Genomic DNA, 12180 nt, shown 5'->3' on the forward strand with positions numbered 1-12180 from the left:
CAATAATTTTTCAAGTTTCTTGATTTGTTAATGAATTGTTTGTGTCAATGTTTCTTCAAAACCCTGTTTGACTGAAGAAATTTACCAAAATTTGGCATTTCAACACGGCAATCTGCCAGATAAATGGATTTTGGTGCTGGAAATATTTATAATTCTTAAGAATTCATTCAAAATTTATATCGATTTTCTTAGTGTGGTTAGCTTAACAGAGCTGCCAGGCTTATTTATATCAATAATTATTCAAGGTTCTTGATTTGTTAATGAATTGCTAGTGTCAATGTTTCTTCAAAACCCTGTTTGACTGAAGAAATTTACCAAAATTTGGCATTTCAACACGGCAATCTGCCAGTTAAATGGATTTTGGAGGTGGAAATATTCATAATTCTTAAGAATTCATTCAAAATTTATATCGATTTTCTTAGTGTGGTTAGCTTAACAGAGCTGCCAGGCTTATTTATATCAATAATTATTCAAGTTATTTGATTTGTTAATGAATTGCTAGTGTCAATGTTTCTTCAAATCCTGTTTGACTGAAGAAATTTACCAAAATTTGGCATTTCAACACGGCAATCTGCCAGATAAATGGATTTTGGAGCTGGAAATATTCATAATTCTTAAGAATTCATTCAAAATTTATATCGATTTTCTTAGTGTGGTTAGCTTAACAGAGCTGCCAGGCTTATTTATATCAATAATTATTCGAGTTTCTTGTTTTTTTAAACAATTGCTAGTGTCAATGTTTCTTCAAAACCCTGTTTGACTGAAGAAATTTACCAAAATTTGGCATTTCAACACGGCAATCTGCCAGTTAAATGGATTTTGGAGGTGGAAATATTCATAATTCTTAAGAATTCATTCAAAATTTATAACGATTTTCTCAGTGTGGTTAGCTTAACAGAGCTGCCAGGCTTATTTATATCAATAATTATTCAAGTTATTTGATTTGTTAATGAATTGCTAGTGTCAATGTTTCTTCAAATCCTGTTTGACTGAAGAAATTTACCAAAATTTGGCATTTCAACACGGCAATCTGCCAGTTAAATGGATTTTGGAGGTGGAAATATTCATAATTCTTAAGAATTCATTCAAAATTTATATCGATTTTCTTAGTGTGGTTAGCTTAACAGAGCTGCCAGGCTTATTTATATCAATAATTATTCAAGTTATTTGATTTGTTAATGAATTGCTAGTGTCAATGTTTCTTCAAATCCTGTTTGACTGAAGAAATTTACCAAAATTTGGCATTTCAACACGGCAATCTGCCAGATAAATGGATTTTGGAGCTGGAAATATTCATAATTCTTAAGAATTCATTCAAAATTTATATCGATTTTCTTAGTGTGGTTAGCTTAACAGAGCTGCCAGGCTTATTTATATCAATAATTATTCGAGTTTCTTGTTTTGTTAAACAATTGCTAGTGTCAATGTTTCTTCAAAACCCTGTTTGACTGAAGAAATTTACCAAAATTTGGCATTTCAACACGGCAATCTGCCAGATAAATGGATTTTGAAGCTGGAAATATTCATAATTCTTAAGCATTAATTCAAAATATAAATTTATTGTCTTAGTCTGGTTAACAAAACTGAGCTGCCAGGCTTATTTATATCAATAATTATTCAAGTTTATAGATTTGTTAATGAATTGCTAGTGTCAATTTTTCTTCAAAACCCTGTTTGCCTGAAGAAATTTACCAAAATTTGGCATTTCAACACGGCAATCTGCCAGATAAATGGATTTTGAAGCTGGAAATATTCATAATTCTTAAGCATTAATTCAAAATTTATATCGATTTTCTTAGTGTGGTTAGCTTAACAGAGCTGCCAGGCTTATTTATATCAATAATTATTCAAGTTATTTGATTTGTTAATGAATTGCTAGTGTCAATGTTTCTTCAAATCCTGTTTGACTGAAGAAATTTACCAAAATTTGGCATTTCAACACGGCAATCTGCCAGATAAATGGATTTTGGAGCTGGAAATATTCATAATTCTTAAGAATTCATTCAAAATTTATATCGATTTTCTTAGTGTGGTTAGCTTAACAGAGCTGCCAGGCTTATTTATATCAATAATTATTCGAGTTTCTTGTTTTTTTAAACAATTGCTAGTGTCAATGTTTCTTCAAAACCCTGTTTGACTGAAGAAATTTACCAAAATTTGGCATTTCAACACGGCAATCTGCCAGTTAAATGGATTTTGGAGGTGGAAATATTCATAATTCTTAAGAATTCATTCAAAATTTATAACGATTTTCTCAGTGTGGTTAGCTTAACAGAGCTGCCAGGCTTATTTATATCAATAATTATTCAAGTTATTTGATTTGTTAATGAATTGCTAGTGTCAATGTTTCTTCAAATCCTGTTTGACTGAAGAAATTTACCAAAATTTGGCATTTCAACACGGCAATCTGCCAGTTAAATGGATTTTGGAGGTGGAAATATTCATAATTCTTAAGAATTCATTCAAAATTTATATCGATTTTCTTAGTGTGGTTAGCTTAACAGAGCTGCCAGGCTTATTTATATCAATAATTATTCAAGTTATTTGATTTGTTAATGAATTGCTAGTGTCAATGTTTCTTCAAATCCTGTTTGACTGAAGAAATTTACCAAAATTTGGCATTTCAACACGGCAATCTGCCAGATAAATGGATTTTGGAGCTGGAAATATTCATAATTCTTAAGAATTCATTCAAAATTTATATCGATTTTCTTAGTGTGGTTAGCTTAACAGAGCTGCCAGGCTTATTTATATCAATAATTATTCGAGTTTCTTGTTTTGTTAAACAATTGCTAGTGTCAATGTTTCTTCAAAACCCTGTTTGACTGAAGAAATTTACCAAAATTTGGCATTTCAACACGGCAATCTGCCAGATAAATGGATTTTGAAGCTGGAAATATTCATAATTCTTAAGCATTAATTCAAAATATAAATTTATTGTCTTAGTCTGGTTAACAAAACTGAGCTGCCAGGCTTATTTATATCAATAATTATTCAAGTTTATAGATTTGTTAATGAATTGCTAGTGTCAATTTTTCTTCAAAACCCTGTTTGCCTGAAGAAATTTACCAAAATTTGGCATTTCAACACGGCAATCTGCCAGATAAATGGATTTTGAAGCTGGAAATATTCATAATTCTTAAGCATTAATTCAAAATTTATATCGATTTTCTTAGTGTGGTTAGCTTAACAGAGCTGCCAGGCTTATTTATATCAATAATTATTCAAGTTATTTGATTTGTTAATGAATTGCTAGTGTCAATGTTTCTTCAAATCCTGTTTGACTGAAGAAATTTACCAAAATTTGGCATTTCAACACGGCAATCTGCCAGATAAATGGATTTTGGAGCTGGAAATATTCATAATTCTTAAGAATTCATTCAAAATTTATATCGATTTTCTTAGTGTGGTTAGCTTAACAGAGCTGCCAGGCTTATTTATATCAATAATTATTCGAGTTTCTTGTTTTGTTAAACAATTGCTAGTGTCAATGTTTCTTCAAAACCCTGTTTGACTGAAGAAATTTACCAAAATTTGGCATTTCAACACGGCAATCTGCCAGTTAAATGGATTTTGGAGGTGGAAATATTCATAATTCTTAAGAATTCATTCAAAATTTATAACGATTTTCTCAGTGTGGTTAGCTTAACAGAGCTGCCAGGCTTATTTATATCAATAATTATTCAAGTTATTTGATTTGTTAATGAATTGCTAGTGTCAATGTTTCTTCAAATCCTGTTTGACTGAAGAAATTTACCAAAATTTGGCATTTCAACACGGCAATCTGCCAGTTAAATGGATTTTGGAGGTGGAAATATTCATAATTCTTAAGAATTCATTCAAAATTTATATCGATTTTCTTAGTGTGGTTAGCTTAACAGAGCTGCCAGGCTTATTTATATCAATAATTATTCAAGTTATTTGATTTGTTAATGAATTGCTAGTGTCAATGTTTCTTCAAATCCTGTTTGACTGAAGAAATTTACCAAAATTTGGCATTTCAACACGGCAATCTGCCAGATAAATGGATTTTGGAGCTGGAAATATTCATAATTCTTAAGAATTCATTCAAAATTTATATCGATTTTTTTAGTGTGGTTAGCTTAACAGAGCATCCAGGCTTATTTATATCAATAATTATTCGAGTTTCTTGTTTTGTTAAACAATTGCTAGTGTCAATGTTTCTTCAAAACCCTGTTTGACTGAAGAAATTTACCAAAATTTGGCATTTCAACACGGTAATCTGCCTGATAAATGGATTTTGAAGCTGGAAATATTCATAATTCTTAAGCATTAATTCAAAATATAAATTTATTGTCTTAGTCTGGTTAACAAAACTGAGCTGCCAGGCTTATTTATATCAATAATTATTCAAGTTTATAGATTTGTTAATAAATTGCTAGTGTCAATTTTTCTTCAAAACCCTGTTTGCCTGAAGAAATTTACCAAAATTTGGCATTTCAACACGGCAATCTGCCAGATAAATGGATTTTGGAGCTGGAAATATTCATAATTCTTAAGAATTCATTCAAAATATATATCGATTTTCTTAGTGTGGTTAACAAAACATAGCTGCCAGGCTTATTTATATCAATAATTTTTCAAGATTCTTGATTTTTTAATGAATTGTTTGTGTCAATGTTTCTTCAAATCCTGTTTGACTGATGAAATTTACCAAAATTTGGCATTTCAACACGGCAATCTGCCAGATAAATGGATTTTGGAGCTGGAAATATTCATAATTCTTAAGAATTCATTCAAAATTTATATCGATTTTCTTAGTGTGGTTAGCTTAACAGAGCTGCCAGGCTTATTTATATCAATAATTATTCAAGTTTATAGATTTGTTAATGAATTGCTAGTGTCAATGTTTCTTCAAAACCCTGTTTGACTGAAGAAATTTACCAAAATTTGGCATTTCAACACGGCAATCTGCCAGACAAATGGATTTTGGTGCTGGAAATATTTATAATTCTTAAGAATTCATTCAAAATTTATATCGATTTTCTTAGTGTGGTTAGCTTAACAGAGCTGCCAGGCTTATTTATATCAATAATTATTCAAGGTTCTTGATTTGTTAATGAATTGCTAGTGTCAATGTTTCTTCAAAACCCTGTTTGACTGAAGAAATTTACCAAAATTTGGCATTTCAACACGGCAATCTGCCAGATAAATGGATTTTGGTGCTGGAAATATTTATAATTCTTAAGAATTCATTCAAAATTTATATCGATTTTCTTAGTGTGGTTAGCTTAACAGAGCTGCCAGGCTTGTTTATATCAATAATTATTCAAGGTTCTTGATTTGTTAATGAATTGCTAGTGTCAATGTTTCTTCAAATCCTGTTTGACTGAAGAAATTTACCAAAATTTGGCATTTCAACACGGCAATCTGCCAGATAAATGGATTTTGAAGCTGGAAATATTCATAATTCTTAAGCATTAATTCAAAATATAAATTTATTGTCTTAGTCTGGTTAACAAAACTGAGCTGCCAGGCTTATTTATATCAATAATTATTCAAGTTTATAGATTTGTTAATGAATTGCTAGTGTCAATTTTTCTTCAAAACCCTGTTTGCCTGAAGAAATTTACCAAAATTTGGCATTTCAACACGGCAATCTGCCAGATAAATGGATTTTGAAGCTGGAAATATTCATAATTCTTAAGCATTAATTCAAAATTTATATCGATTTTCTTAGTGTGGTTAGCTTAACAGAGCTGCCAGGCTTATTTATATCAATAATTATTCAAGTTATTTGATTTGTTAATGAATTGCTAGTGTCAATGTTTCTTCAAATCCTGTTTGACTGAAGAAATTTACCAAAATTTGGCATTTCAACACGGCAATCTGCCAGTTAAATGGATTTTGGAGGTGGAAATATTCATAATTCTTAAGAATTCATTCAAATTTATATCGATTTTCTTAGTGTGGTTAGCTTAACAGAGCTGCCAGGCTTATTTATATCAATAATTATTCAAGTTATTTGATTTGTTAATGAATTGCTAGTGTCAATGTTTCTTCAAATCCTGTTTGACTGAAGAAATTTACCAAAATTTGGCATTTCAACACGGCAATCTGCCAGATAAATGGATTTTGGAGCTGGAAATATTCATAATTCTTAAGAATTCATTCAAAATTTATATCGATTTTCTTAGTGTGGTTAGCTTAACAGAGCTGCCAGGCTTATTTATATCAATAATTATTCGAGTTTCTTGTTTTGTTAAACAATTGCTAGTGTCAATGTTTCTTCAAAACCCTGTTTGACTGAAGAAATTTACCAAAATTTGGCATTTCAACACGGCAATCTGCCAGTTAAATGGATTTTGGAGGTGGAAATATTCATAATTCTTAAGAATTCATTCAAAATTTATAACGATTTTCTCAGTGTGGTTAGCTTAACAGAGCTGCCAGGCTTATTTATATCAATAATTATTCAAGTTATTTGATTTGTTAATGAATTGCTAGTGTCAATGTTTCTTCAAATCCTGTTTGACTGAAGAAATTTACCAAAATTTGGCATTTCAACACGGCAATCTGCCAGTTAAATGGATTTTGGAGGTGGAAATATTCATAATTCTTAAGAATTCATTCAAAATTTATATCGATTTTCTTAGTGTGGTTAGCTTAACAGAGCTGCCAGGCTTATTTATATCAATAATTATTCAAGTTATTTGATTTGTTAATGAATTGCTAGTGTCAATGTTTCTTCAAATCCTGTTTGACTGAAGAAATTTACCAAAATTTGGCATTTCAACACGGCAATCTGCCAGATAAATGGATTTTGGAGCTGGAAATATTCATAATTCTTAAGAATTCATTCAAAATTTATATCGATTTTCTTAGTGTGGTTAGCTTAACAGAGCTGCCAGGCTTATTTATATCAATAATTATTCGAGTTTCTTGTTTTGTTAAACAATTGCTAGTGTCAATGTTTCTTCAAATCCTGTTTGACTGATGAAATTTACCAAAATTTGGCATTTCAACACGGCAATCTGCCAGATAAATGGATTTTGGAGCTGGAAATATTCATAATTCTTAAGAATTCATTCAAAATTTATATCGATTTTCTTAGTGTGGTTAGCTTAACAGAGCTGCCAGGCTTATTTATATCAATAATTATTCAAGTTTATAGATTTGTTAATGAATTGCTAGTGTCAATGTTTCTTCAAAACCCTGTTTGACTGAAGAAATGTACCAAAATTTGGCATTTCAACACGGCAATCTGCCAGATAAATGGATTTTGGTGCTGGAAATATTTATAATTCTTAAGAATTCATTCAAAATTTATATCGATTTTCTTAGTGTGGTTAGCTTAACAGAGCTGCCAGGCTTATTTATATCAATAATTATTCAAGGTTCTTGATTTGTTAATGAATTGCTAGTGTCAATGTTTCTTCAAAACCCTGTTTGACTGAAGAAATTTACCAAAATTTGGCATTTCAACACGGCAATCTGCCAGTTAAATGGATTTTGGAGGTGGAAATATTCATAATTCTTAAGAATTCATTCAAAATTTATATCGATTTTCTTAGTGTGGTTAGCTTAACAGAGCTGCCAGGCTTATTTATATCAATAATTATTCAAGTTATTTGATTTGTTAATGAATTGCTAGTGTCAATGTTTCTTCAAATCCTGTTTGACTGAAGAAATTTACCAAAATTTGGCATTTCAACACGGCAATCTGCCAGATAAATGGATTTTGGAGCTGGAAATATTCATAATTCTTAAGAATTCATTCAAAATTTATATCGATTTTCTTAGTGTGGTTAGCTTAACAGAGCTGCCAGGCTTATTTATATCAATAATTATTCGAGTTTCTTGTTTTTTTAAACAATTGCTAGTGTCAATGTTTCTTCAAAACCCTGTTTGACTGAAGAAATTTACCAAAATTTGGCATTTCAACACGGCAATCTGCCAGTTAAATGGATTTTGGAGGTGGAAATATTCATAATTCTTAAGAATTCATTCAAAATTTATAACGATTTTCTCAGTGTGGTTAGCTTAACAGAGCTGCCAGGCTTATTTATATCAATAATTATTCAAGTTATTTGATTTGTTAATGAATTGCTAGTGTCAATGTTTCTTCAAATCCTGTTTGACTGAAGAAATTTACCAAAATTTGGCATTTCAACACGGCAATCTGCCAGTTAAATGGATTTTGGAGGTGGAAATATTCATAATTCTTAAGAATTCATTCAAAATTTATATCGATTTTCTTAGTGTGGTTAGCTTAACAGAGCTGCCAGGCTTATTTATATCAATAATTATTCGAGTTTCTTGTTTTGTTAAACAATTGCTAGTGTCAATGTTTCTTCAAAACCCTGTTTGACTGAAGAAATTTACCAAAATTTGGCATTTCAACACGGCAATCTGCCAGATAAATGGATTTTGAAGCTGGAAATATTCATAATTCTTAAGCATTAATTCAAAATATAAATTTATTGTCTTAGTCTGGTTAACAAAACTGAGCTGCCAGGCTTATTTATATCAATAATTATTCAAGTTTATAGATTTGTTAATGAATTGCTAGTGTCAATTTTTCTTCAAAACCCTGTTTGCCTGAAGAAATTTACCAAAATTTGGCATTTCAACACGGCAATCTGCCAGATAAATGGATTTTGAAGCTGGAAATATTCATAATTCTTAAGCATTAATTCAAAATTTATATCGATTTTCTTAGTGTGGTTAGCTTAACAGAGCTGCCAGGCTTATTTATATCAATAATTATTCAAGTTATTTGATTTGTTAATGAATTGCTAGTGTCAATGTTTCTTCAAATCCTGTTTGACTGAAGAAATTTACCAAAATTTGGCATTTCAACACGGCAATCTGCCAGTTAAATGGATTTTGGAGGTGGAAATATTCATAATTCTTAAGAATTCATTCAAAATTTATATCGATTTTCTTAGTGTGGTTAGCTTAACAGAGCTGCCAGGCTTATTTATATCAATAATTATTCAAGTTATTTGATTTGTTAATGAATTGCTAGTGTCAATGTTTCTTCAAATCCTGTTTGACTGAAGAAATTTACCAAAATTTGGCATTTCAACACGGCAATCTGCCAGATAAATGGATTTTGGAGCTGGAAATATTCATAATTCTTAAGAATTCATTCAAAATTTATATCGATTTTCTTAGTGTGGTTAGCTTAACAGAGCTGCCAGGCTTATTTATATCAATAATTATTCAAGTTATTTGATTTGTTAATGAATTGCTAGTGTCAATGTTTCTTCAAATCCTGTTTGACTGAAGAAATTTACCAAAATTTGGCATTTCAACACGGCAATCTGCCAGATAAATGGATTTTGGAGCTGGAAATATTCATAATTCTTAAGAATTCATTCAAAATTTATATCGATTTTCTTAGTGTGGTTAGCTTAACAGAGCTGCCAGGCTTATTTATATCAATAATTATTCGAGTTTCTTGTTTTGTTAAACAATTGCTAGTGTCAATGTTTCTTCAAAACCCTGTTTGACTGAAGAAATTTACCAAAATTTGGCATTTCAACACGGCAATCTGCCAGATAAATGGATTTTGAAGCTGGAAATATTCATAATTCTTAAGCATTAATTCAAAATATAAAATTATTGTCTTAGTCTGGTTAACAAAACTGAGCTGCCAGGCTTATTTATATCAATAATTATTCAAGTTTATAGATTTGTTAATGAATTGCTAGTGTCAATTTTTCTTCAAAACCCTGTTTGCCTGAAGAAATTTACCAAAATTTGGCATTTCAACACGGCAATCTGCCAGATAAATGGATTTTGGTGCTGGAAATATTTATAATTCTTAAGAATTCATTCAAAATTTATATCGATTTTCTTAGTGTGGTTAGCTTAACAGAGCTGCCAGGCTTATTTATATCAATAATTATTCAAGGTTCTTGATTTGTTAATGAATTGCTAGTGTCAATGTTTCTTCAAAACCCTGTTTGACTGAAGAAATTTACCAAAATTTGGCATTTCAACACGGCAATCTGCCAGATAAATGGATTTTGGTGCTGGAAATATTTATAATTCTTAAGAATTCATTCAAAATTTATATCGATTTTCTTAGTGTGGTTAGCTTAACAGAGCTGCCAGGCTTGTTTATATCAATAATTATTCAAGGTTCTTGATTTGTTAATGAATTGCTAGTGTCAATGTTTCTTCAAATCCTGTTTGACTGAAGAAATTTACCAAAATTTGGCATTTCAACACGGCAATCTGCCAGTTAAATGGATTTTGGAGGTGGAAATATTCATAATTCTTAAGAATTCATTCAAAATTTATATCGATTTTCTTAGTGTGGTTAGCTTAACAAAGCTGCCAGGCTTATTTATATCAATAATTATTCAAGTTATTTGATTTGATAATGAATTGCTAGTGTCAATGTTTCTTCAAATCCTGTTTGACTGAAGAAATTTACCAAAATTTGGCATTTCAACACGGCAATCTGCCAGTTAAATGGATTTTGGAGGTGGAAATATTCATAATTCTTAAGAATTCATTCAAAATTTATATCGATTTTCTTAGTGTGGTTAGCTTAACAGAGCTGCCAGGCTTATTTATATCTATAATTATTTAAGGTTCTTGATTTGTTAATGAATTGCTAGTGTCAATGTTTCTTCAAATCCTGTTTGACTGAAGAAATTTACCAAATTTTGGCATTTCAACACGGCAATCTGCCAGTTAAATGGATTTTGGAGGTGGAAATATTCATAATTCTTAAGAATTCATTCAAAATTTATATCGATTTTCTCAGTGTGGTTAGCTTAACAGAGCTGCCAGGCTTATTTATATCAATAATTATTCAAGTTATTTGATTTGTTAATGAATTGCTAGTGTCAATGTTTCTTCAAATCCTGTTTGACTGAAGAAATTTACCAAAATTTGGCATTTCAACACGGCAATCTGCCAGATAAATGGATTTTGGAGCTGGAAATATTCATAATTCTTAAGAATTCATTAAAAATTTATATCGATTTTCTTAGTGTGGTTAGCTTAACAGAGCTGCCAGGCTTATTTATATCAATAATTATTCGAGTTTCTTGTTTTGTTAAACAATTGCTAGTGTCAATGTTTCTTCAAAACCCTGTTTGACTGAAGAAATTTACCAAAATTTGGCATTTCAACACGGCAATCTGCCAGATAAATGGATTTTGGAGCTGGAAATATTCATAATTCTTAAGAATTCATTCAAAATTTATATCGATTTTCTTAGTGTGGTTAGCTTAACAGAGCTGCCAGGCTTATTTATATCAATAATTATTCGAGTTTCTTGTTTTGTTAAACAATTGCTAGTGTCAATGTTTCTTCAAAACCCTGTTTGACTGAAGAAATTTACCAAAATTTGGCATTTCAACACGGCAATCTGCCAGATAAATGGATTTTGAAGCTGGAAATATTCATAATTCTTAAGCATTAATTCAAAATTTAAATTTATTGTCTTAGTCTGGTTAACAAAACTGAGCTGCCAGGCTTATTTATATCAATAATTATTCAAGTTTATAGATTTGTTAATGAATTGCTAGTGTCAATGTTTCTTCAAAACCCTGTTTGACTGAAGAAATTTACCAAAATTTGGCATTTCAACACGGCAATCTGCCAGATAAATGGATTTTGGAGGTGGAAATATTCATAATTCTTAAGAATTCATTCAAAATTTATATCGATTTTCTTAGTGTGGTTAGCTTAACAGAGCTGCCAGGCTTATTTATATCAATAATTATTCAAGTTTCTTGATTTGTTAATGAATTGCTAGTGTCAATGTTTCTTCAAATCCTGTTTGACTGAAGAAATTTACCAAAATTTGGCATTTCAACACGGCAATCTGCCAGTTAAATGGATTTTGGAGGTGGAAATATTCATTATTCTTAAGAATTCATTCAAAATTTATATCGATTTTCTTAGTGTGGTTAGCTTAACAGAGCTGCCAGGCTTATTTATATCAATAATTATTCAAGTTTCTTGTTTTGTTAAACAATTGCTAGTGTCAATGTTTCTTCAAAACCCTGTTTGACTGAAGAAATTTACCAAAATTGGCATTTCAACACGGCAATCTGCCAGATAAATGGATTTTGAAGCTGGAAATATTCATAATTCTTAAGAATTCATTCAAAATATATATCGATTTTCTTAGTGTGGTTAGCTTAACAGAGCTGCCAGGCTTATTTATATCAATAATTATTCAAGGTT

Source organism: Leiobunum rupestre, chromosome 4 (genome assembly GCF_980474605.1).
Source record: "Leiobunum rupestre chromosome 4, qqLeiRupe1.1.hap1, whole genome shotgun sequence".
Taxonomy (NCBI): Eukaryota; Metazoa; Arthropoda; class Arachnida; order Opiliones; family Sclerosomatidae; genus Leiobunum; species Leiobunum rupestre.